Source organism: Schistocerca cancellata, chromosome 5 (assembly GCF_023864275.1).
Source record: "Schistocerca cancellata isolate TAMUIC-IGC-003103 chromosome 5, iqSchCanc2.1, whole genome shotgun sequence".
NCBI lineage: Eukaryota > Metazoa > Arthropoda > Insecta > Orthoptera > Acrididae > Schistocerca > Schistocerca cancellata.
The window spans coordinates 613,351,109-613,377,527 of NC_064630.1; the positions used below are offsets into that span (position 1 = coordinate 613,351,109).

The following is a 26,419-nucleotide window of genomic DNA, read 5'->3' on the forward strand; positions in this document are numbered from 1 at the left end:
TGGGTTTCAACTGACAACCATCGAAGGAATGGTATATATATCAGGACGAAGTTCAACAAAGATCCACCAACTGCTAACTCCATTCGGCGATGGTATGCGCAGTTTAAAGCTTCTGGATGCCTCTGTAAGGGGAAATCAACGGGTCGGCCTGCAGTGAGCGAAGAAACGGTTGAACGCGTGCGGGCAAGTTTCACGCGTAGCCCGTGGAAGTCGACGAATAAAGCAACCAGGGAGCTAAACGTTCCACAGCCGACGGTTTGGAAAATCTTACGGAAGAGGCTAAAGCAGAAGCCTTACCGTTTACAATTGCTACAAGCCCTGACACCCGATGACAAAGTCAAACGCTTTGAATTTTCGGCGCGGTTGCAACAGCTCATGGAAGAGGATGCGTTCAGTGCGATACTTGTTTTCAGTGATGAAGCAACATTTTTTCTTAATGGTGAAGTGAACAGACACAATGTGCGAATCTGGGCGGTAGAGAATCCTCACGCATTCGTGCAGAAAATTCACAATTCACCAAAAGTTAACGTGTTTTGTGCAATTTCACGGTTTACAGTTTACGGGCCCTTTGTCTTCTGCGAAAAAAACGTTACAGGACACGTGTATCTGGACATGCTGGAAAATTGGCTCATGCCACAACTGGAGACCGACAGCGCCGACTTCATCTTTCAACAGGATGGTGCTCCACCGCACTTCAATCATGATGTCCGGCATTTCTTAAAGAGGAGATTGGAAAACCGATGGATCGGTCGTGGTGGAGATCATGATCAGCAATTCATGTCACAGCCTCCACGCTCTCCCGACTTAACCCCATGCGATTTCTTTCTGTGGGGTTATGTGAAAGATTCAGTGTTTAAACCTCCTCTACCAAGAAACGTGCCAGAACTGCGAGCTCGCATCAACGATGCTTTCGAACTCATTGATGGGGACATGCTGCGCCAAGTATGGGAGGAACTTGATTATCGGCTTGATGTCTGCCGAATCAGTAAAGGTGCACATATCGAACATTTGTGAATGCCTAAAGAAACTTTTTGAGTTTTTGTATGTGTGTGCAAAGCATTGTGAAAATATCTCAAATAATAAAGTTATTGTAGAGCTGTGAAATCGCTTCAATCATTTGTAATAACCCTGTATATATATATTATATATATATATATTTGTGACGAACCTGTTCATAATTTTATTAATTTTATTTTTCAGAAACTTATATGGAATGTGAAATATACTCTTCACTAAAATCTTAACGTGGCGTAATGAACTCACAGTGGAACATGACGTACAGCCAAAGACATTTCTGAAGATCTGAAGAACAGATGTGTCTATCGAAACCAGTCAATAAATAATTTTGAACGCTGTCTTTTCTACAAAAAGTTCTTTATGATCTGGAGGTTGTCGTGCGTCCGATGCACGATTAATTGAACATTTGTGAACGGTAAAGAAAGTCTTCGTTCTTAATCGCAAGTCCGCTTTCCTGTGGAAGGTACGCCCTTCTATAAGCGGATAGTTTTTCTGAAAATAACAGCTTCGTAGTCGTAAGTAAAACACATAATTCATCCCAAGTTTCTGTCTTCAGCCACATGGTAGACGTAGTGTTGTGAAATAAGATTTTTCTTTTTGGAACACAGTGTACAATTCTGTGACTCAAAGCTATCGTGCCGTACGCACATTACAGCGATCCAGAGCGTCATGGCGAAATTGGTACTCTCCGTTCAGGGCGCGACAGCACCAGAGATCAGATTCAGTGACCCACAAACCATTTTACTTCTATGTCTTTTACGATGAGTTAGTGTGCTGTGGATGTTTGTAGTTTTGGGACGCACTACAATTATATTGGCGCCAGTCTTGTAGAAAGGAGTGTTGCTGGAGTGTAGGAGGAAGGCAGTCAGGTCGAGAGGACCGCGGAGTGTGGTTAGGTGGGATGGATAGTGGAAGGGAGTGGGGGGGGGGGGGGGGGGGAAGGTTGCAGCAGCCGCGTACCGTCGAGTCAGCCGTGGCCGACCAGTAGTCTTCCGAGTCCTGCGGGGACTGCATCGCCTTAGCAACCGCCAGTAGGCAGAAAAGCTCCGCTGGGTGAGTGTGGTGTTCGGATTCCGTTGCACGTTAATTGTCGGTAGCATAACGATGCCATTGCTGTAAGTAGCCAATTAATCTAATGCTAGGTGATAAATGTATGAATACATATTATTTTTTAAATTATATTTCCGTTCAGTCTGAAAGAACTGTATTGTTGTTGTGCAGCGGGGAAAAAATATATCAAATCAAAGTATTTTTATAGAATATTACATTAGGTTCTCTATTATTGCTATGCTGCGGGGAAAAAATAATATCAAAGTATTTTTATAGAATATTTCATTAGGTTCAGAGTTCTCGACAAGATTATAAGCGGATTGTAGAAGGCTTATTGAGCGAAAATGCTCTGTACCGTTGCTTCTGAACACAGACGCTGTCTGAACTATTTCTAGCCGCGCGAAGTGGCCGCGCGGTTTGAGGCGCCATGTCACGCATTGCGCGGCCCCTCCCGCCGGAGGTCCGAGTCCTCCCTCGGGCATGGGTGTGTGTGTTATTCTTAGCATACGTCAGTTTAAGTAGTGTGTAAACTTAGGGACCGATGACCTCTGTAGTTTCGTCTCTTAGGAATTCACACACATTTGAAATATTTGACAATTATCTTCATTTCGGCTGCACATCTTTTATTTATTATATGGCTACCACAATTACAGCTTCCAAGGTTGCTACTAAACTGTTCCATATTTCCAGAAGTAGTTATTGCCATCGTGGCTCATTATCAAGCGGTGCAAACGCGTATCAATGACATTTCCGATTAGACAAGAATAGAAAGTTAAATTACGGGAAAAATTGCTTCTTCGCACTTCTCTATGGTGTTCATTTTTGGAACACAACCTACGAGCAGCTTACAGACAGAAGTGATGACACTTTCTGCAGGACCTGATCATCATTTTGCAGGACAATGCTCAAGCACGCACAGTGCAAGCCATTACTGATTTGTTTGACTGAAGTGCTATACCACCTACTGCACTCCCCTGACTTAAGCCCTCGTGAGTTCAAATCGATTTCTAAACTGAAGGACACACTTAACGGCATTCGCTTCAGAACTGCTACAAATTCGTCGGGCAATAGATCGCGCCGCTCGAACTGTCAAGACAACTGGCACTGCTAAGAGTATCCTACGATTTCCACATCGCTGTCAACTGGTTATACACAACGCTGGTGACTACTTTGAAGGTCAGTAAAACTTTGAAATACGTATCTATTTTGTACGACCTGTAAATAAATAGTTGCCACTACTGAAGTTCCAACCCCTGTATTTGCATACCAGCCGATGTTATGCGCGTGCACGAAATTATATTGACATTCGACAATGTCTTCTCGATACTTCGCTTCTTTTGTCAGGCAGTGTATAATGAACATAAAATTAATGCAGGTGGGGCGTTTATGTAGGAGAATGGTCAAAGAAAGTTCTTTAGTAGTTTTAGAAATATAACAAAAGATAGACACTAGAGGAGGGGTGGACAACATTAGATAACACGTACGAGCGTCACAGATGCGAACCGCTGAATACCATAATGCGTAGAAATCTCTAGAACAGTCCTTTTATCCTGTAGTAAACGGTTGGCACTTAGCACGATGGACAAATTTTGTGGATACAAAAATGGCACTGAGCATTATGGGACTCAACTGCTGAGGTCATAAGTGCCCTAGAACTTAGAACTACTTAAACCTAACTAACCTAAGGACATCACACACATCCATGCCCGAAGCAGGATTCGAACCTGCGACCGTAGCGGTCACGCGGTTCCAGACTGTAGCGCCCAGAACCGCACGGCCACTCTGGCCGGCTTTTGTGGATACGAGAGAGAGGAACTGCAGAATAGACCTCTTAGGAGTTCCTGTGCGACTAAGTCGGTAAGAAATGACCCAAAACAGTTCATATCCCCCAGGAGTACGCAACTTCAAAATGTTAAGACATTTCATTTTTAGGGTATCAGATACACTGTGGTGACAAGTCATGGGATACCTCCTAATATAGTGTCGGACCTCTTTTGCCCAGTGTAGTGGAGCAACTCTACGTGGCATGGACTCAAAAAGTCGTTGGTAGTCGGCTGCAGAAATATAGAGCCAAAACTGCGAAAGTGCTGCCGGTGCAGGACTTTCGGCACGAACCGACCTCTCGATTATGTCCCAGAACTGTTCAATGGGATTCCTGTCTGGTGATCTGTGTCGCCAAATCATTCTCTCGTATTACCCAGAATGTTCTTCAAACCGGTCACGAACAATTGTGGTGCAGTGACATGGCATGGTTGTTTGGGAACAACAAGTCCACGAATGACTGCAAATGGTCTCCAAGTAGTCGAACCAAACCATTCCCAGTCAATGATCGGTTCAGTTGTACCAGAGAACCCAGTCAGTTCCATGTAAACGCACCCCACACCATTTGGAGCCACCACCAGCTTGCACAGTACTTTGCTGACAACTTCAGTCCAAGGCTTCGTGGGGTCTGAAACCCACACTCAGATCCTACCAACAGTTCTTACCAACTGAAACAGGACTCGTCTCTTAAGGCAACGGTACTCCATTCTAGAGCCCAACCGATGACCAATATCGTAATGAGTGCAGGAAAGGCTCTGCAGTGGATGTCATGCTGTCAGTAAAGGCACTCGCGACAGCGGTCTGCTGCCATACCCCATGAACGCCAGATTTCGCCGCACTGTCCTAACGGATACGTTCGTCGTATGTCCCATTGATTTCTGCAGTGTTGCTTGTCTGTGAGCACTAACAATTCTACGCAAATGCTCCTGCTGTAGGTCGTTAAATGAAGGCCGTCGGCCGCTGCATTGTCCGTGATGGGAGGTAATGCTTGAACTTTGGTATTCTCGGATGTGAATCTCGGAATGTTGAATTCCCTAACGATTCCCGAAATAGAATGCGCCATACGTCTAGCTCCAACTACAGTTCCTCGTTCAAAGTCTGTTAGTTACCGTCGTGCGGCCATAATTACATCGTAAACTTACTCACCTGAATCATCTGAAATGACATCTCCGCCAATACACTGTCCTTTTCTATGGCATGACTTTTTCCATCTCTAAAAGTTTCCCACCTCACTGTTAGTGTGCGTGTAAGACCTTTGTTGACCAGAGCAACTTTCATTCATACCCATGTGCAGTATATATTCAATAGGTTATAATAGTAATAGCGCAGCGACCTTTTGTTGAACACGATAGTTCACATAAAACCAAAACGTAATATGTGGTCCGTAAAGATGCGCAGGGTAATCCTGTATCGACAGACATAACGGCCCACAAAGTAGGAATATTAATTTTGCAGTGTACGTGAACATGTGGTTCTTGAAATTGGGTGTGATATGTGGAACAGTGACTCAACTGCTTCGAGGACTCACGGATAAACAGTTGTCTGTAATCCCCTAGTACCCTGTGCAAATGGAATGGTCGTATATTGATCGGAAATATCTAGAACGATATGAAGCATTAATCTAGGCTAAAAACTAATCATCTTTCGCATAGTACATAATTAAGAGTTTTGCTCCTAATACGTGGCAGTTATTTTGTTAAACTAAATAACAATTTTTTATTTAGGAGAGTACATATAACATCCTGGTGCGTAGTTGTTCTCAAATGTTTACTTCCGATACTTATCGTTACAGAAATACCAGAGGTAATACTGATTTTTCACTCTGCAGGACTAGTTTTGAAAGCCATTGACGTCATGGAAACCTTGCGCCGTTTGATCCGACCGTTTGAGGGTATTCTCGCATTTGCACTATTACCGTTTCCGACGAACTACGTGAAAAATTTGTCTAAACGTGATTGTACAGAGGTAACCTGATGTTGAGTTTCTTAGAGTGTTTGGATCCAGTGAGAAAATGATGTTCATCAGTTTGGGTGTTAGTACATAAGTATGAATAATAGAGCGATAGTCGGAAGCACCTTGTCATGATTTGTACTACACATTCTGCCTTCGAATGTTGTTCTTTTATTTTAGTACTTGTCCAGAAATGCTTTTTTTTTCTTTGCGACACCAGTCATCTGACTGGTTTGATGCGGCCGGCCACGAGTTCCTCGCACGTGCCAGCCTCTTCACCTCAGAGCACTATTTGCAACTTACGTCATCAATTATTTGCTGGATGTATTCAAATCTCTACAGTTTTCGCCCTCCACAGCTCCCTCTTGTAACTTGGAACTCATTCCATGACGTATTAACAGATTTCCTATCATCCTGTCCCTTCTCCTTGTCTGTGTTTTCCTTATATTCCTTTCCTCTCCAATTCTGCGCAGAACGTCCTCATTCCTCATCAGTCCACCTAATTTTCAACATTCGTCCGTAGAACCACATATCAAATGTTGCAATTCTCCTTTGTTCCAATTTTCCCCACAGTCCATGCTTCACTAGCATACAAAGCTGTACTCGAGAATTTCTTCCTCAAATTAAGGCATATGTCTGATACTAGTAGACTCTCTTGGCCAGGAATGACCTTTTGCCAGTGCCAGTCTGATCTTGATGTCCTACACGCTGTATCTGTCATTGGCTATTTTGCTGCCTATGTAGCAGAACTTTAAGTTAATGTTCTTCCTGACCATCAATCATGATGTTAAGTTTGTTGCTGTTCTCATGTAACCTGTTACTTCTCATTACTTTCGTCTTTCTTCGATTTACTCACAGTCCATATTCTGTACTCATTAGGCTGTTCATTCCGTTCAGCATTTCCTGTAATTCTTCTTCACTTTCTATCAGGATATCAATGTTTTTGACTTTCCTATATGCTGAGTCAGTCCATCCGACAATCATTTGTTTTTCGATTCCTTCACACTTTTCATGCAGCCATATTGTTTCAACTTCCCTGCACTTCCTGTTTATTTCATTCCTCAGCCACTCGTATTTCTCTATTCCTTAATTTCTATGAACATTTATTTACTTCCTTCTTTCATCGATCAGCCGAGGAATTTCTTCTGTTACTCATGGTTTCTTTGCAGTTACCTTCTTTTTACCTATCGAAAAAAGAAACATCTGCAGTTGACCTTCTTAGAGAGGTCTATACTTCTTCAACTGTACTGCATATTGAGCTATTCCTTATTGCTGTATCAATAGCTTTAGGGTACGTAAAGCATATCCCATCATTCCTTACTGTTTTTATATCCAACCTCTTTTGCTATTGATTCTTCCCGACTAATGCCTTAAACTTCATCCTACTCTTCATCACTACTATATTGTGATCTGAGTCGACATCTGCTCCTGGGTACGCCTTAAAATCCAGTATCTGATTTCGGAATCTCTTTCTGACGATGATGTAATCAATCTTCCCGTATCACCTGGCCTTTTCCAAGTATACTTCCTCCTCTTGTGAGTCTTGAACAGAGTATTCGTTATTTCTAGCTGAAATTTATTACAGAAATCAGTCAGACTTTCTGCTGTGTCGTTCTTTGTCCCAAGGCCATATTATGCTGTAACCTTTTCTTCTACTTTCCCCCATCATTATTAGATTTTCGTCACCCTCTACGTACTGTACTACCTTTTCAATATCCTCGTATACTTTCCCTATCTTTTAATCTTCAGCATGCGTCGTCGGCATGTATAATTGAACTGTCGTTGTCGGTATTGGTTTGCTGTCGATTCTGACAAGTAGAACCCTACCACGAAACTGTTCACAGCAATATATTCTCTGCCCTACCTTCCTATTTATAACTAATCCTACTCCCGTTATATCATTTTCCGCTGCTGTTGATATTACCTTATACTCATATGACCAGCAATATTTTCACTTCACTGACCCCTATAGATTGAGGCTGTGCATTTCCCTTCAGATTTTCTAACTTTCCTACCACGTTCAAGCTTTAAACATTCCTCGCCCAAATTCGTAGAACGTTATCCTTTCATTGGTTATTGAATCTTTTTCTCATGGTTACCTTCCCCCTTCGCCGCTCCCCTCACCTCCTTCCTCCCCCCCCCCCCCCCCCCCCATCCCCACACAGCCACCACCACTACGGAAATCCGAATGATGGGGGACTACCCCGGATCTTTTGGCAGTGTAGAGAACATGATGACACTTTTGCAATTACAGGCAGCATGTCCTGTAGATAGAAGTTGTGTGTCGTTAATGCAGTGGTTTCCATTGCCTTCTGAAATTTCATAACGTTGATCATTGGTGATTCTTCCGCCTTTAGGGCAGTTTCCAACCCCAAAGAGGAGTCTCTTGAAATTCTGGTAGCTTCTCCGGCCTCTTTGACAATGCCGTTGGTGGTATAAGGGTGACTTCTTCGGCCTCCAATGCCGATTATTAATCAAAATTTAAGCGGTGGCGTGTTTCGAACCTGGGACTGACGGCGTTTTCGTTGCTACTCAAAGAAGTTACCCCATTTTCTTTCTTTTTATCTCATTTTGTTCGTTATTGGTCGTTGTATTTGATAGGGGTGGACGTCCCGTGAAGCTTGTTAAAGTTCGTCGTTGATCCATTAACTCAGTTTTTTATTACAGTGGGCAGCTAACCCTCTGATTGAAGACGCGGAGTTACGGTGACCAGTAGACAACGGTGGTTTACTGCTTTCATTTTCTTATATGCTCTGAACTGGCTACGCAAACCCTTACGCTTAATGTGGCGATAAATGCTGCGAATCTTTAAGCAGGTACGAATCGTGCAGTGTTCACCTCCATAGCTAGATCCTCTGCCTGTGTGTGTGTGTGTCGAGTGTAAAGCATCAGCTTCTGATAATGGCAAGTAACTTTTATGGGAGGATTGGGACTTACTACACAGAATCGTTAGGACGATGTGTTGGCAGCTCGTCTGATTTCTCAATCCAACGTTAATGACCTGGTGGCTGGCGTGCTAGCGGCAACGTCCGTTCGTTCTTGCACTCTCAGTACTGGAGCCAGCCAAGGTGAGGCAGCGGTCGGCGGAAGGCACTCGGAGCTATTACACAGAAATGACGACATAATTGTGACGCATACTGTGCTGCTCTCAAGCTCACGGAAACTGTGGTCAGATGTTTCAGTGATGAATACTATACATTATCACTAACATAAAAGGTCCAGTCACATTGAAACGACCTCTGAAAGTCCTGAATAACCGGCTTTTACGGCGCAGACGTGGAGGGAGCGTGTCACTGAGGTCCTGTAAGATGCAGACAGGGATGTGAAGTCATGTCGACTCCAGTGCCATGGGCAGGTGCGCTCGGTTTCTCGGTTGAGGAACAATTCCGCACACAACACAATCGTGTTGGCCTCACAGATTCTCGATTGGACTTAAACATGGGAATTTCTGACGGCATAGGAGTACAGTAAACTCAACCTGGTGTTCTTCGAACCATGCACGTACACATCGAGCTGGTTCAAAGGTTACATTGTCGTGGTGGTAGATACCATCATGCCGAGGAAAAAAAAATTGCCTATAAGGGTATCGTAACGCTCTATGCATCGGCCTGAACCAGTCGACGATTGTTGCAGGGCCGTACACGCCAACGGCTGTCTGTCCAGTGGAGCAAAAGAAACTGATCTATCTGAAAAGACCACTCAGTGGACGCCAAATTGCGGCAGAGGCGTACAAACAGCAGCCTCCGTCGCCGATGAATAACAGGCAGTATGAATACATGCCGCAGAGGACCACACGCAGTAACGTTCGCTGAACGGTCGTTAGTTCCCCCGCAGGTTGTCATATATGGCCCGTGGTGCACTACTGTTAGCTCTGCGCTAGTTTCTGACAATGCCATTTCGGCATGCACGATATATTTTAACCACGGCGGCATGCGAACAGTTTACAAGCTCAGCCGTTTCGGAAATGCTTCCACCCTTGGTCCAAAAGCCAATGATCATGTCCTTCCGGTCCTCCCGACGTGTTTTATATGCCCTCCACTGCTAGTGGTTGCATCTGCCGTCTGTGACTGCTTGTTGCACATTGACGTCGAAAATCGATGATGGCCACATTAATGTAGAAGTGTGTACACAAACAACATTCACCAGGAAACATGTGGAGACATAAATGTTGAGTGCTGCCTAGCGTAAGTTTTGCATAGCATAACAGAGAACTGCGTTAAGTACTGCATAGGAAGTTTCCACATCTATTATCGGATAGTTTGAATTTCTTCATAAAATATTTCGGTAATGGAAGGGTGTTGTTACCTTCCTTCCATAGTTATCAGGGTAAGTGGCTTACTTGATTCCACTGCTACTTTGTCTTCCCCTTAATCTCAATAACGGTTCTGTGGTGTGATACAGTAAATGTTGACAAACTCTCGAATTATTACTTCGTATATTCCCCAATTGAAACAACCTAATATTTTATTGTTATGCTTGAATATCGCTACTAGACGTTCGCGTGTGCACACAGTGATCTCTTGGACAGTTACAGTATCCTGCGTTGACGTTGATGCTCTGCACAGTGTAACACTAGTAAGTCCACGAGCCTTTGAAAAATCTGATGCCCATTTATAAAACCGCTTCAAACATCTGATTACGAATGAGATAAAGTGTTAAATATTTGATTTTAAGCATGTAAGCGAGAAAAAAACTAGGAAAGGTTTCAAATTATGATTAAGTCTGTGGAAGTCACCAAGTGCTCTTATCATCAAATATTGTATGTATGTAGTATTGGTAATTTTCGCAACATTTTAGGCAGCAGTTGGTTTTTCAGGCATGTCAATATTTCAGACTTACTATCTCCTGAACTACGACTCGTTCAAAAAACTTCAAATGTGTGTGAAATCTTATGGGACTTAACTGCTAAGGTCATCAGTCCCTACGCTTACTCACTACTTAACCCAAATTATCCTAAGGATAAACACACATACCCATGCCCGAGGGCGGACTCGAACCTCCGCCGGGACCAGCCGCACAGTCCAAAACTGCAGCGCCTTTCACCGCTAGGCTAAGACTCGTTCAATAATATAATTTTGCGGGTGCATTCAGTGGTATAAGTGGTATGCAGTGTGCAAACAGTTCAGTGCAGTTCTGTGAGCTCGTCTCGATGCGCAAACTTGCGTGAGGCCTTGCGTTGTCATTGGGAAGGAAAAGTTGGTTTGCATTTTTGTTGCATCAAACATGCTGAAGTGCTTTTTTCATTTTCCTGAGAGTAGCGCAACACACTTCAGAGTTGTTCTTTGCAACGTGAGGGAGGATATTGCATAAAACGACCTCCTCACAGTCCCAGAAGTCCGTCGGCATGACTATCAGGTGAGGGTGCGGCTCAAACCCTTTTCTCGGAGGAGAGGTGGGTGGCGCCATTCTATTAATTGCCGTTTTGTTTCCGGTTAGAAGCGATGAACCAGTGTTTCACCGCCTGTCATTATGATTGACAAATAATTGTCACTGTCAGCCTAGTGACGCGGAAGCAGTTCCGCACGGATGATCCTTCGTTGCTCTTTATGGTCTTTTGTTAAGCGGCGAGGAATTCAGCGGGCACATACATTTGAGTACCCGTCTGGTAGTGACGATCGCCTCGAATAAGTGTGTCGGTACGTTCCGACATTGCAGGTATGGCAACTGTGTGCCGTCTGCTGGCATGTTTACGCGACCTTGCAGAGCTGACAGGCGCCTCGCCCAACGACTTGCCTTGCATTTTTTCATTAATAGGTCTTCCATAGATATTCTGCAAGCGCCTATGAATATCTGCGAGGCTCATGTTATCCGCCAAAAGAAGTTCAGTGACAGTTCACTGCTTTCGACACACCTCGGTTACAGACTTTTTTTTTTTTTTTTTTGAATCTACATACAGCGCCACCATCTATCGGAAATTCATCAAACTATATGGGCTGAAGCAGGAATATTCCACGAAGTCTCACAATAAAACCCACTTTCTTTCAACCGAAATTGTCTGAGAAGCCAAGGTGTTGCATTACTTACTGAATACTGTACAACTGCATGCCTCTTATTGAGTAGATTATGACAGTACTTCAAAATCTTACATTCGGTCAATAATTACCCAAAATACGAGTATAAAATTTTTCTTTCCCTGGAAGCCATTAGACAGGAAACGTGCAACTGGTACTGGGATCCAGGATAGCGATTTAATAGTATGGATTGGCTGTGGTGGTCGTTATCTTCATCCGACACTTGAAAAAATACTTGTCTCTTTATGATGACAATGATGCTTTTGTAATCCACTCTTTGTGTTTCGAACGAAGGAGTGAAGTGTGTGATAGGAAGAGAGAGGGACAGATTCTTGTCAAACTGTACCAAGGGGGCAACAGAGTTCAACTTTCACATGCGAGTGACGAATTCTATCATTAGTGTCGCAGGCCGTAATTTCGTGAGAAACTGGACAAAGATATGGCATTTAATCTAAGATACTGCCGCAATGTCGCCTGATAAGTTGCGTCACGCCACACGCGCCACTATCCTCGAGGTCGAAACAAGAAAAATACAAATAGTAAGTGGCTACCTCCAGTTCCAGCGTCATCGCGCTATACAGTCGCGTTCAGAAAAAAAAAGAACACCTTCAAGTACTGGACAGGGAGTTCGTATTCACGAGACAAGTACATCAGTATGTCCTGTACAAACGATTAGCAAATGAACCATGTCAGCCTGCAGGTTCAAGGTCAACATCGATATCGCGGTGCAACACCACCTACCGGTAAAATGTACCTACGGCTCTTGTTGCCGCTATAAACTGAAGGTAATGGATCAGTGTGACTTGAGCAGACATGTGGGATGCCTCCCAGACGTATGCGTGAACCTTACCGTCGAACTAATGAGTTTCCAGGAGGGCGCCGTCTTCCATGAGAGAATGTGATGCATCCATCCGGGAAATTGCTACTCGTGAGGGACGAAGTGTTTCGGCAGTGAACGGCTGTGTTCAGAGTGGTTTGTGGAAGGCCGTAGAACACAACGAGATGGGTCAGGTCGCACCACCCAGACAAGCGCCCCCCCCCCCCCCTCCACGAAGATCGACACCTCGTCCGAATGGCATTGCAGGACAGATGTGCGTCCTCTTCGGCTCTGGCACAACAGTGTAAAGAAACCTTCAAAATCAGGGGTGACAGTCCGTCGCCGTTTATTACGGCACGTGTTACGTGAGCGTACTCTACTTCTCCGTCTACCTTTGGCGAACATGGAGAACCATTCTAGACGGCAAATGGTGCATGGAACATCATCACTGGAGACAGGAATGGCGTCAGATACTGCTTTCGGAAGAATCCGGGTTCCGCTTATTTGAAAATGATGGCCACATTTTGGCCCGCCGTACACAAAGGGATGGCATCTTAGTGACTGAATTCGCACAAGACATTCAGCGTCAACTCAAGGCCTTATGGTGTGGGGTGCCATTAGATACAACCACAAATCACAGTTGGTGCGTTTCCAGGGCAACGTGACCAGTGTCACCTACGTGAATGACATACTGCGACTCGTAGCTATACCCATTCTTCACAACACCCCTGACACCATTTTTCAGCAAGGCAATGCACACCACATGCTGCTGGCTTCTTGGTGTCACAGAATTTCAGCATTTTGCCATGGCCCGTCAGATCACCAGACTTGTCAATGGTTCAAATGGCTCTGAGCACTACGGGACTTAACATCTGAGGTCATCAGTCCCCTACAACTAAGAACTACTTTAACCTAACTAACCTAAGGACATCACACCCATCCATGGCCGAGGCAGGATTCGAACCTGCGATCGTAGCAGTCACGTGGTTCCAAACTGAAGCGCGTAGAACCGCTCGGTCACCGCGGTCGGCACCAGACATGTCGCCAATATTAAATTTGTGGTATATTGTGAAACAACGGGTGCAATGCTGTGACCCAATGCCGATCACCACAGATGAACTTTGGAACCAGGTGAATGCAGCGTAGATGACCATACCGCAGGACGTCATTCGCGCCTTATACGCGTCGGCCTTCACGCACGAAACAAGTTATCAATTCCCGTGGCGATGTCTGTGCCTATTAGGTAACATGCTGAACCTAGGTGACTGAAATGCTTATCATTTCTGCAGCACATACTAAGGTACATCTCCTGTGAACGAACGTCCTATATCTAGTCGTTGAAGGCGTTCTGTTTTTTTCTGAACATGAGTGTACTAACTTCGATTCAAATGGAGGCTCCAAACCAACATTTGGGCACTTACAGCTTCAGGGACGTGGGGAAGGTTTCACTTTATATTCAGAATGATAAAATCATACACAGATGATACCGTTGAAACGTCACGTTGTTTGTAGTGCGGTGCGCTGGTTTAAAATATTGCCGTCGAAAACATTCTGACAGACTACGAAGTGAGAAACTCATACATAAAATGTGTTTACTATGAAGAGCGGAGAACGGGCCCTTAATGACCCCTAACGGCGGCTGATTACGTGTGCCGAGGTGACGGCCACTTTCCAAAGTGACCTCATTCGCTTCGTTTAAGTACAAGCCTGTTTGCCAACAGTGATCACTGGAGATAAAGCAGAAAAATAAATAATGCAAAAAGTTACTTCGTCTGTATATTGATATTCTTAATTCTCAAGATAGTGAGTACAGTATATCCCTAACAGTTTGAAGGGGTTAAGTAGTCCGTAATAACGGTAGATCTTAACACTTCAAAAGTATCATTAACTCCTCTGGTAAATGCGTTTGTGGCGGACGTGTAACTTCTTCGTATTGCACTGACTCAACATTTATAAAATCATAAATCACAATCTGAAATATCTCCTTGACTGACAGTTACATAGACTGTATATATAGAATGGACCGAGCGGTGCGTCAGAAATAAATTTCGAAATACATTGAGGTGCAAGTACTCTTTTCCTGGTGCCGCAATATTAGTTTCAAATTACTTCGAAATCGGAAATTGTGTTAGCTGTTATGAGTGTTTCCGTATTTTATCAGATTGTGTGTTACCTGACAGGTAAAATTGTTTGTGAACGGAGGAGTTACGCATTTAATGGTTGTAGTTCTTGTAAAAACAGCTGCACCTGTGTGTATACTAAATGTACATGTCTCTCATTTCTCTGGCAGCGAAAACAGTGCTTCGTTCTCCTTTGTCAGGTGAGAAACTTGTAGACTTCCACGGGACAGACGATCGTCGAGAGATTCTCCAGTCTTCCGCTGCAGGCCGCAAGGGTGGCACTTAGCTATTTAGGAATGTCGGCAAAACATCATCAACGGCTGGCATAGTCTTTTGTCATCATCACCTTTTTCCGCACTTCAGTGCATAGGTAACATGCCTGTTCAGTCTTCACATAATCGCCGGCCGGAGTGGCCGTGCGGTTCTAGGCGCTGCAGTCTGGAGCCGAGCGACCGCTACGGTCGCAGGTTCGAATTCTGCTTCGGGCATGGATGTGTGTGATGTCCTTAGGTTAGTTAGGTTTAAGTAGTTCTAAGTTCTAGGCGACTGATGACCTCAGAAGTTAAGTCGCATAGTGCTCAGAGCCATTTGAACCTTCACATAATCAACCCCATCTCTTTCTCGGCCGTCCCATACCTCTTCCTCCTGAGGTCTTTCATTTGTATACAACGACTAAAATTCTATCTTCATTCATCCGCTTGAAGTCTCCATTCTTTCCGATATTCTCCAATCTTCTCACTTAAATTATAAATTCGCAATCCCGCCAAGATATCATCAGTTTTTTATGTGGCTGTTCCTTGAGCACCTCTAATTCTTAAAAATCGCATTTCTGCTGACTGTATCTTATTTTTATATCTCCTTCTATCAATCCAGAATTCGCTGCCATAAAGTAGCAAAGGCACCGTCATTGCTTTACACAGTTTTAAGTGGTTGGCTTTCCTAGCATTATTTCTTAAATACTTGTTTCAAGTTCATAGTACATGTTGGAAGTTGTTGATTTTCTTTTGTATGTCTTTATCTACATACATTCTTACGTCGATGCCTTTATAACTGGAAGAGACTTGTTCGAGTATCTTATTTTCAATAACAGCCTTAAATCAAACTGGGAAATTTCCCTAGTGTGCCATCAGTTCTGGTTTAGTTGTAGGTATTTACAGATTGTAAATGTTTTCTTCCTAGCCCACATAGCTTATACAGAGAGCGTTGTAAGCCTACCTCCGTCTTTTGTTATGCACACATCACAACATTTAGGTAGTGGCTCCTCTCCAGCTGTATGCCTCCGTGGACGTCATTCTTCAGTTTCTTAAGAGGTATACTGCGAATGTTATAACGGTCGGTGACATGATACTGCCTTGGCTGAAACATTGATTCATTATTATGTTATCTGTTACTGATGTGACTGTATTTTGGTGTTATTACATATAGTTTTCATTATCTGTATAACATGCTTGGCGTATTCTCGCTTTTCCATTACTGTCGATGGTGTGTGTATAAACATTGAGTCAAATGCTTCTCGAAATCAATAACAGCAACATTAGTTTCAAACCTGACCTCTCATCGTTTTCCTAAATCACAGCAAATTTCTTAAACCCACTCTGCTCATCTCACAAACATGCATCTGTTATTACTTTCAACGGACTGTTCATTATTTTTGAGTAAAACTTTATAAACTATATTAGAGAGACTCTGTAATTGGAACGTGCATTTCTTTGGTCTTATGAAAATCAGAAATTACCAGGCGGTTTTTTAATCATGAAGGATTTTATATCTTTGCTAGAATTCATTGAATGAATGTGACAGTTCGCACGGCGTCCCTCGGTGCGTAATAAGTTCTGCGTTTTTTCCGTCCGGGCAACAACTCTTGCAGTTTTTCAAACTTTTCAGAACCTGTTGAATCTCATCTAAGGCAGGCCGCTTGAATTTACGTGCACGAAGCACTGACTGACTAACTTCAATGCTAAATATCTCGAAAACGGCGTAACGTACCAAAATTTTTTCTTAACCATTATTATTCAGCACAACCTTTACTGCGATACCCTTACAAGCTTATCAGTCTGTTTCTGACCACCCTCTTTCATAACTGCTATACGAAGTGCGTGAGAAAGATAATGAGGCCGACAACACTGCGAGCGATCTGGCGACAATGTGTTATTCTTCTAGCATAGAAAGTAGTGTTCATCCATTAACATACGTACTTCAGCTGCGTACAGCCATCACGTGATTTTTTGAAAGCGCCGTCAGTGAAGTTGTCTGGCAATCGAGTTTTGTATTAAACTCGAGGAATTCACGAGTGTGATCTCCGAAAAGTTGAAACGGGCCTATGGGGGCCATTCCTTGTCAAGAGCGCAAGTTTTACCTGGCACAAATCATTTTCGGACGGCCGTGAACACGTTGAAGTTGAAACACTCTCAGGGAGACCTTCATCTTCAACAACCGACGAAAACGTCGAACGTGAACATCCTCTAAGATCAGATCGACGTCTAGCAATAAGGATGACGGCTGACCTATTCACCGTACATGAAATTTAGATCGAAGATTTGCACATGCGACAGCTTTGTGCCAAAATAGTGCCAAAGAAACCTCACAACTGAGCAGGAGGACAATCGAAGAAATGTGTGCGTTGATCTACTTGAGAGGACTGCTATTGACAACGAATGGTTCAGTCATGAGATCACATGTGAAGAACCCTGGACTTTTAAGTACGATCGTTAGACAAACCAAAAACGAGTGGCGTACTGAGACATTTCCTCGACCTAAACAGCTCTAATGATCAAATCGCTACAGGACACAGTCACCCAGGTGTTTTACAAAGAATGCTTCAAAGGCTTAGGAAACTGGTGAATCGAGTGAGATCGCACATTGCAGTCAAGTCAATGCTGCATCATGACAACGTCCCATGTCACACGGCCACACCCATCACAGAAATTTTGATCTCTAAAGGCGTTCCATCTGTTCCACAGTAGTCCTGTTCATCTGATGTGAGCCCTTGTGACTCTCGTCTTTTCCCGAACTTGAAAAATCTCTAAAGGAGAAAATTCAAGAGGATGCGACCGCCATGTTAAAGGCCCTATCAGTTGAAGCCTTCCAGCGCTTCTGCCAACACTAGGAACAACGATTCAGGAGGTGTATAGCTGCTGAAGGGGACAGTATTATTGTTTGAAAAAAATTGTAACTCTGATAGATGAAAATAAGTCACATTACTTTTCTCGCAAACTTCGTAAATAAATAAATGCGTGTGATAAGGCTTTAGTTTACACCCTAAGCTGTTCAATATTTACACAGACCATGGTGTTCGCAGGTGGAATTATAAGATAAACAATGAGTTACAACTAACAGTTCGATCTTTCTAAAATCACTCAAATATGCTACCGATAAAACAGTGATTTGTTTTCAAGAGATGATTATTTACAAAAAAGAAATTTATGAACTAAATGAAGTATGTATAGTATAAAAGATGAAAGTACTTTTTAGTCAATCGAAGTCAGTGGCATATTGTGGAAAACATTCAGTGAGAACGAAGATAGCAGTTAACGAATAAACAAATGAACAGGTAAAATATTTTAAGTATCATGGATGTAAAATATCGTTTGAATACGAAGAAAATACAATAGCTAAATAGTCCTGGAAGCATGTGTGGAACATTTAATAGAACTTTAAACTCTAAAACATGAAAAGAAACAAACCCGAAGTTATGTAAAACAGTTGCATTGTCTACCTTATTTTACAGAAGTAAATCGTAGGTATTGAATAAAAACCAAGAAAAACAAATACGAGTAACTGACATGAGATTTCTTAGAGCGGCAAAGAGGTGTACGAGAATAGATGGAATACTAAATGAAAATACTAAAAGAAGTTGCAAAATCTGAAATTGAAAGAAAATCTGGTTGAAAAAAATAAATAGAATCAACAATTACAAAGAACGGATGCAGAGATACTAGCACGTCAGAGAAAGGAAATTAAACCAAAAGGGGAAAAAGAGGACCCGGCGAATAGAGAAGAAATGAGAACCGTAAACGTCAACGGATGGTCTACTACAGAAAGTGAAAAAGAGGAGGATCAGGAAGTAAAAGAAAATTGCTGAAATTGTGGCAGTATGCGTCTACATTCTTACAGGGCCAGAGAGAAATATCATCTCGTGACAAATACACTACTCGTCAGTGACTGGTACTCGAACAGTTCACAGCTCTGATATTCGTATCATGTTCAACTACGCATGCCTGGAATCAAAAATTAATTTAGAACGGTCACTCTATTAAAATATTAGTGACGTGTGTTTTCTGATATCATTATTAAAAGTCTGTGATCAGAATTAAAGGATTAATATTTTATTACTCTCACTTACTTTATGGTGGGGACTGGTCTTGGCAGACGCTCTCGACTTGTGCTTGACACTGTCACTGCGCTACAAGTTTACTATGTGATGGTGCAATTACGTATTTCTACAATTTCACACTCTCGAAACTGGAGACAGACAAGCACGTGAGCATTACAAAGGTGGAAGTTGTGCAGGCACTTGTAGTCTCAAAATCAGGGGCCGAGAGAAAGTTTTTATAGTGCATTAGAAGGTCGGTTGGCTGAGAGTTGAAAACAACACGGAGTGTGTCCTCCATCCTAAGAGAGAGCCAGGAAATAGTAGCCACGTGGTCGGGTGATTCAAGAACACCGTCGCCCACGTGAAAGTAGAAACCAGATTGGACATCCAGAACGAAAGGCGCCAGACGCCGGGACAGAATTTACCTGGAAGAAGAGTGCAGTATGAATATTTACCTTGCTCCTCAGTCGTCATTACTTAATTAATGTTCCATTTAAAATGAAACTTTCCCTCGTACACTCATTTCATACACCTAACGTCACTATCTCGATATTTGGAACGTGCAGGATTAACGCAAGGCCTTAATCACTTAATGGCTGTGATTCTTGCAATTTTCGGTATGTCTTCACTAGCACAGGCTAGGCAAACCGCCAACGGGGAAGACAGTGACCGTCTTGTAAATAAAAGCATTTGTTTTGTTAATACAATAAAGTTACATCGCAAGAAGTGTCCTATCCGAACGCTAGTGAAGACAATTCATCTTATTATTCATCCTGAGTCCAGACAGTTGGTTTCATAACGGGATTCAACTTTTTACAGAGTCATTATCAGACGATATGAGAATACCAAGAATGCCCTATAAAGTCTTCAGATGGTATTTGAATCTGTTGCATAGTAACTCGTCAAAGCACGGCATATAATTAGACAGGTTATTACGAGTATGTGGTGATCTGAACACCACCTGATGATGATTTATGTAAGAAGTCGATTTTCGTTATGATACAATCAGTAGGAATCGAGAATGAAAAATAAAATGAGAGTTATTCTTTAGTAGCGATGGTGTGGCATTCAGTGATATCAGTTGTGTTTTTGTTACAAAACTGCAAAACCAGTGTTCTACATTTTTAAAGCTGTGCAGTTGCAGCAGCGTAAATGTTTACTTCCCGTCCTCGACACTGTGAAGTACAGCTCATTTGATTCCCATGCGTGAAAATTACTTTAACGTCCCGGAGAATTTCATCCCCGGAGCTTTCAGTTACGGGCGGCCTGTGTACTTCATTTGAATCGAACATGTGGTGTAAGATAGCGAACACAGATGCAAGTAGTAAAAACTTTTAAAAGACGCCGTTGTTGCGGGCTAATTTATTAAATAATTGTGATAATTCGAAGTTTTGTTTATTTTGTTGCAGCTAGATCATCAACTTATATAGTTACGTAGGTGTAGGTTAAGCATCAGTATACTGAACTAGAACGGAGTTCTGCTTAAGTTTCGTCACTTGTTGCCATTATTCGGTTTTCGAAGCAAAATGATGTTGTTGTGGTCTTCAGTCCTGAGACTGGTCAGCTCTCCAAGCTACTCTACCCTGTGCAAGCTTCTTCATCTCCCAGTACCTACTGCAACTTACATCCTTCTGAATCTGCTTAGTATATTTATCTCTTCGTCTCCCTCTACGATTTTTGCCTCCAGCGCTGCCCTCAAATACTAAATTGGTGATCCCTTGATGCCTCAGAACATGCCCTACCAACCGATCCCTTCTTCTTGTCAAGTTGTGCCACAAACTCGTCTTCTCCCCAATTCTATTCAATACCTCCTCATTAGTTATGTGATCTACCAATCTAATCTTGAGCATTCTTCTGTAGCACCACATTTCGAAAGCTTCTACTCTCTTCTTGTCCAAACTATTTATCGTCCACGTTTCACTTCCATACATGGCTACACTCCATACAAATACTTTCAGAAACGATTTCCTGACCCTTAAATCTATACTCGATGTTAACAAATTTCTCTTCAGAAACGCTTTCCTTGCCATTGCCAGTCTACATACAACCTTCTTTTTCGATTCTTGAACCAAGTGTTAGTTATGACTAAGTTATGCTCAGTGCAGAATTCTACCAGGTGGCTTCCTCTTTCATTTCTTATCCCCAATCCATATTCACCCACTATGTTTCCTTCTCTCCCTTTTCCTACTATCGAATTCCAGTCACCCATGACTATTAAATTTTCGTCTCCGTTCACTACCTGAATAATTTCTTTTATCTCGTCATACATTTCATCAATTTATTCGTCATATGCAGAGCTGGTTGGCATATAAACTTGTACTACTGTAGTAGGCATGGGCTTCGTGTCTATCTTGGACACAATAATGAGTTCACTATGCTGTTTTTAGTAGCTTACCCGCACTCCTATTTTTTTTATTCATACGTGATTTAAAAACAGTTCCCTCTACAAAACTAATTTAAATATGACTTAAGTGGGATATTATACGAAGGTGACAAAAGTCATGGGATAGCGAAGGGCACGTATACAGATCGCGGTAGTACCGCCTACACAATGCTTAAAAGGCCAGAGTACTGGCAGTGCCGTCATTTGCATAGAGGTAATTCATCTGAAAAGGTTTCCGATGTGATTACGGCCGCATGACGAAAATTAAGACTTTGAACGCGAAATACTAGTTGGAGCTGGTCGCATCGTGCGTTCCACTTCGGAACTCGTTAGGTAATTCAGTATTTCGAGATTCACAGTGTAGAGAGATGCAGAGAATACCAAATCTGAGGCATGACGTCTCACCACAGATCACGCAGTGGCCGACGGCCTTCACTTAACGACAGAGAGCAGCGGCGATTGCATAGAGTTGTCAGTGCTAATAGACAAGCAGCACTGCGTAAAATAATTTCAGAAATCAAAGTGGGACGTACGACGAACGTGTCTATTAGGACAGTGCGGCTAAAGTTGAAATTAATGAGCTACGACATCATAAAAATGGTTCAATTGGCTCTGAGCACTATGGGACTTAACTGCTGAGGTCATCAGTCACCTAGAACTTAGAACTACTTGAACCTAACTAATCTAAGGACATCACAGACATCCATGCCTGAAGCAGGATTCGAACCTGCAACCGTAGCTGTCGCGCGGTTCCAGACTGTAGCGCCTAGAACCGCTCGGCCACTTCGGCCAGTTACGGCATCAGACAACCGACGCGAGTGCATTTGCTAACAGTAGGACATCGCCTTCAGTGCCTCCTCTGTGCTCGTGGTCATATCGGTTGGACCGTAGACGACTGGAAAGCCGTGACCAGGTCACATAAGTTAAGATCTCTGTCAGTAAGAACTGAGGGCAGGTTTCGAGTGGGGCGCAGCCCCTCACGAAGCCATGGACCCCAAGTTGTCAACTGTGCAAGCTGGTGACGGCTCCATAATAGTGTGGACTGTGTTTACAAGGACTGAATCCTCTGGTAAAGGTGAACCGATAATTGACTGGAAACGGCTATGTCCGGCTACTTGGAGACCTTTCTATCCATTCACTTACTTCATATTCCCAAACAACGATGGGATTTTTTAGGATGACAGTGCACCGTGTCATCGGGTTAAGATTGTTCGCTATTGGTCTGAAGAACCTTCTGGATAATTTAAGTGATTGATTTGGCCACCCAGATCACCCGACTTAGGACATAATCTAGAGACCAGTTTGTGCACAAAATCCTGCACCAGGATCTCTTCCGCGATTTTGGACAGCTGTAAACCCAGCGTGGCTCACTATTTCTGCAGGGGACTGTCAACGACTTAGTGAGTTGCCGCGTTACTCCGGGCAAAGAAAGGTCCAATACGATATTGGGTGGTATCCGATAACCTTTGTCACCTCAGCGTATTTTAAAGTAAATCTGGAGCATATTTTAGTAATTTTGCAATATCATGAGAGCAGTTAGAGAATTTTATTGTTGTATTCTGTGTAGTAACTGCAAACAAAGGAATTCCACTCGGCAGATGCTTCATATACAAGGAATTCGGTAATTTTTTGAGAAAAACTGAGACTCAGTACCTCGGTGCAGTTGCGAACCGACGCAGCTACTTGATATTATGGATACTTTATCTTTGTGCAAATAAACAGTAAAAAAACACCGTGGTTCAAAACAGAACTTAATGTAGCTTAAGAGTTTTGGTGCAGTTGCGCTGCAAACGGACTGGGCGTACTGCGTTAGTACACTGACAGCTCGTTCGTCCTTACCTCAAAGAACAGAGAGGGGTAATATTTTGGTAATTCAAAACATAATAGTATAGTTCTGTGACATTTTATTCCAGAAGACGAACTTACTGAATAGATCAAAGTACGAATTTTCTGAAGTGAATAAACTATTCTTTACAAGATGTGCGGTACACAAATCGTGTCTTAATGTAACCCTCCACTAATGTATACTGCAAATGAACGTCGTAACGCTTTTGCTTTAGAGTTTCTTATGTCCGGCTGACAGTATGTAGCGTCGCGTTGTAGTGAATAAAACTCTGTACGTGGCCTATGTTCTAGTGTAAACTGTGAGAGTGCTAAACTGCCACTATTCAACAGATTATTTTATTTCGGCGTCGTCTTGGTACTCATGTTTCCACAACGAATTGAAACTCTGTCGGAGATTATCACGGTCGTGATCCGATAAATTAGAAAGCACTTGACCTTTCAAGAAAACAATGCTTTAGCATTGAAGTTTGAGCTAATAATGTGCAACATACGTAGACATATGTAACAAAAGGCTCTTGAAACCACTGAAGCTGATAAATTTTGGGATCGGCGCCCAGAAGTAGTGTTCTAAGTGATATAATAGCAGTAACTCCTTCTGTATAATAACGGACAAGCAACGACGAGTAACACACATGTACCCACATGACTTGACAGCATTAGGAGATCTTCCATGAGAAAGAAGTCAAGCGTGACAGATGAGCTTACGGTTTCTTTTTTAATAAACTGGTTGTTCAGCAGAAATATTAACAAAAGTAGGCCTATACGATTGGATTGAGAATTTAGTGAGGCTTTCGATGTAATAACACATATCGGCATACATTAGTTAAGGGGTAATACAGTTGTGAAGTGCTTCAAGAATTAGGTACAGCACGAGTGATAATAGAGTATATAGGTTGAGGTATCATGTCAGAGCAAAGTAGTTAATTGAAAACAACATAACAAATGTTCGATATTTTCATATCACATGGCAGTCGATTAATTTGAGAGTAGCAATGTTTTCTGGAAGTTGTTACTTCACAGGGTGTAACCGTGGCGGTCTCTTGAGTAATTTCGGTGAATATAGTCCCGATAATGTGGACACGCTGACTGGACACTATGATAGGAATGTAGCAATGGTACTGAAGTGTTCGCAAGACCCAACGGGCTATAAGACGAAAGAAAAGACCATCAATCATCGAGTCCCTGATAAACAGGTACAGCCTCCATCCCGCTACCAACCAATCCTCAATACGTTACATCATATTTTAAAGCTACAGAGTAGGTTGGAGAAATACACTATACCACTTTTAATGACCGCGTATTTCCAGGATATGCCGTGGTCCGAGGATAGCATCTTCGATTAGTAATATAAACGTCCTCGGTCCCGATCTCGAATCCAGACACCGCTAAAAAAATAAATAAAAATCAGCATTGCCTTCCGAAGACTTCCGGCATAAGAAGTCACCCTCGTTCTGGCAACGGCTTTGCCGAAGAGGGCGAAGGAGTCAACAGAGGTTCAGGGCCCTTCTTGCCCTTGGGGTCGGAAACTGCTCCTAAACGTGGAATAATCGGCAACGATCAACGTTATGATGATGCAGAAGGCAATGGAAACCACTGCATTACAAACACATGTGTACACACACGACATGTGGTTTCTAAGTGAAAAATCTCATGATGCTGTCTTCTTTGGCAAAAGATTCCGGACTAGACACCCGTCCGGATATCCGAGGAGCGGTAAGTGTGTGAGAAAAAGTGTGTGAGAAAAAGACCAAATAACTAAAGAAAAGGATAACGTTCTATGAGTCGGGGCGTGGAATACCACAAACTTCAACGTGGTAACGAAGTATAAAATCTGAGAAGTGAAATGTAAAGGCTCAGTCTAGATATAGTGAAGATCACTGAAGAGAAATTGAAAGAGTTCTGCCCAGATGAGTGTATGGCACATCAACGGTGCAGCGGCGTAATGGGCGTAGTAATCGTTCTGAATGGAAAGGTAGCGCTAAGAGTGTGTTACTGTGACGGAGTTGGTATCATCACAATCGTCAGAAAACCACCACCGACGACGATAGTTCAGGTATACACGCCGAAGTCGCAAGCTGAAGATGGAGAAATAATGTATATGTGATACTGAACGGGTAGTTCAGTACGTATTCGGAGATGAAAATCTAATAGTCAAGGGCAACTGGAATGCGGTTGTGTGGAAAGTAACTGAAGAAATAGTTACAGGACACTGTGGGCTTGGTAGTGGGAATGAGAGAGGAGAAAGACTACTTCAGTTCTGTGATAAATTTCAGTTAGTAACAGCGAATATTCTGTTCAAGAATCACCAGAGAAGCAGGTACACTTTGAAAAGGGCCGGAGATACGGGAAAATTTCAGGTGGGTTACAGCATAATCACGCAGAGATTCCGAAATCAGATACTGGATTGTAAATCGTACGCAGGAGCAGATAGAGACTCAGATCACTATATAGTGACGATGAAGAGGAGGTAGAAATTTGAGACTAGTAAGGAAGAATCAATATTCAAAGGAGAGATACGGAAAAAGTAAGCGATGAAGAGATCCGCTTGATGTTCTCTAAAACTATAGATATTGCGATACTAAACAGCTCAATAGGCAGTTCAGTTGAAGAGAAACGAACATACCTTAAAAGGGCAATCACAGAAGTTGGAAAGAAAACCATGGGTGCACGGAAGTTAACAGCGACCAAAAAAAAAAAAAGGGAGGTAACAGAAGAAACACTTCAGTTGATCGAAGAAAGAACGAAGCACAAAAACGTTCAGAGAAATGCAGGAACACAGAAATACAAGTCAGTTGGAATGAAATAAACTGGAAGCGTGAGTAACTCATGACGAAATGGCTGCCTGAAAAATGTGATGAAATCGAAAAAGAAATGATTATCGGAAGGAAGATTAACCATATAAAAAAGTCAAAACAGGCTTCGGTGAAATTAAAAGCAAGTGGTATTCCACTGTTAAATGCAGAGGATAGAGGGGATAGGTGGAAAGAGTACATTGAAGACCTCCACGAGGCGGAAGATTTGTCTGATGTGATAAAAGAAGAAACAGGAGTTGATTTAGAAGAGATAGGAGACACAGTATTAGAATCAGAATTT

At 42.7% G+C, this 26,419-nt stretch overlaps 1 protein-coding gene across 1 annotated transcript in view; it reads left to right on the forward strand.

Moving 5' to 3' along the window:
* Nucleotides 1-1,994: 1,994 nt before the first annotated feature.
* LOC126187576 (alpha-tocopherol transfer protein-like) overlaps nt 1,995-26,419 on the forward strand; it is a 104,779-nt gene continuing 80,354 nt past the window's right edge. Inside the window, exon 1 of the mRNA XM_049928743.1 lies at nt 1,995-2,070. The gene's annotated coding sequence lies outside the window, so the exon portion shown is untranslated. The remainder of the gene's footprint in view (nt 2,071-26,419) is intronic.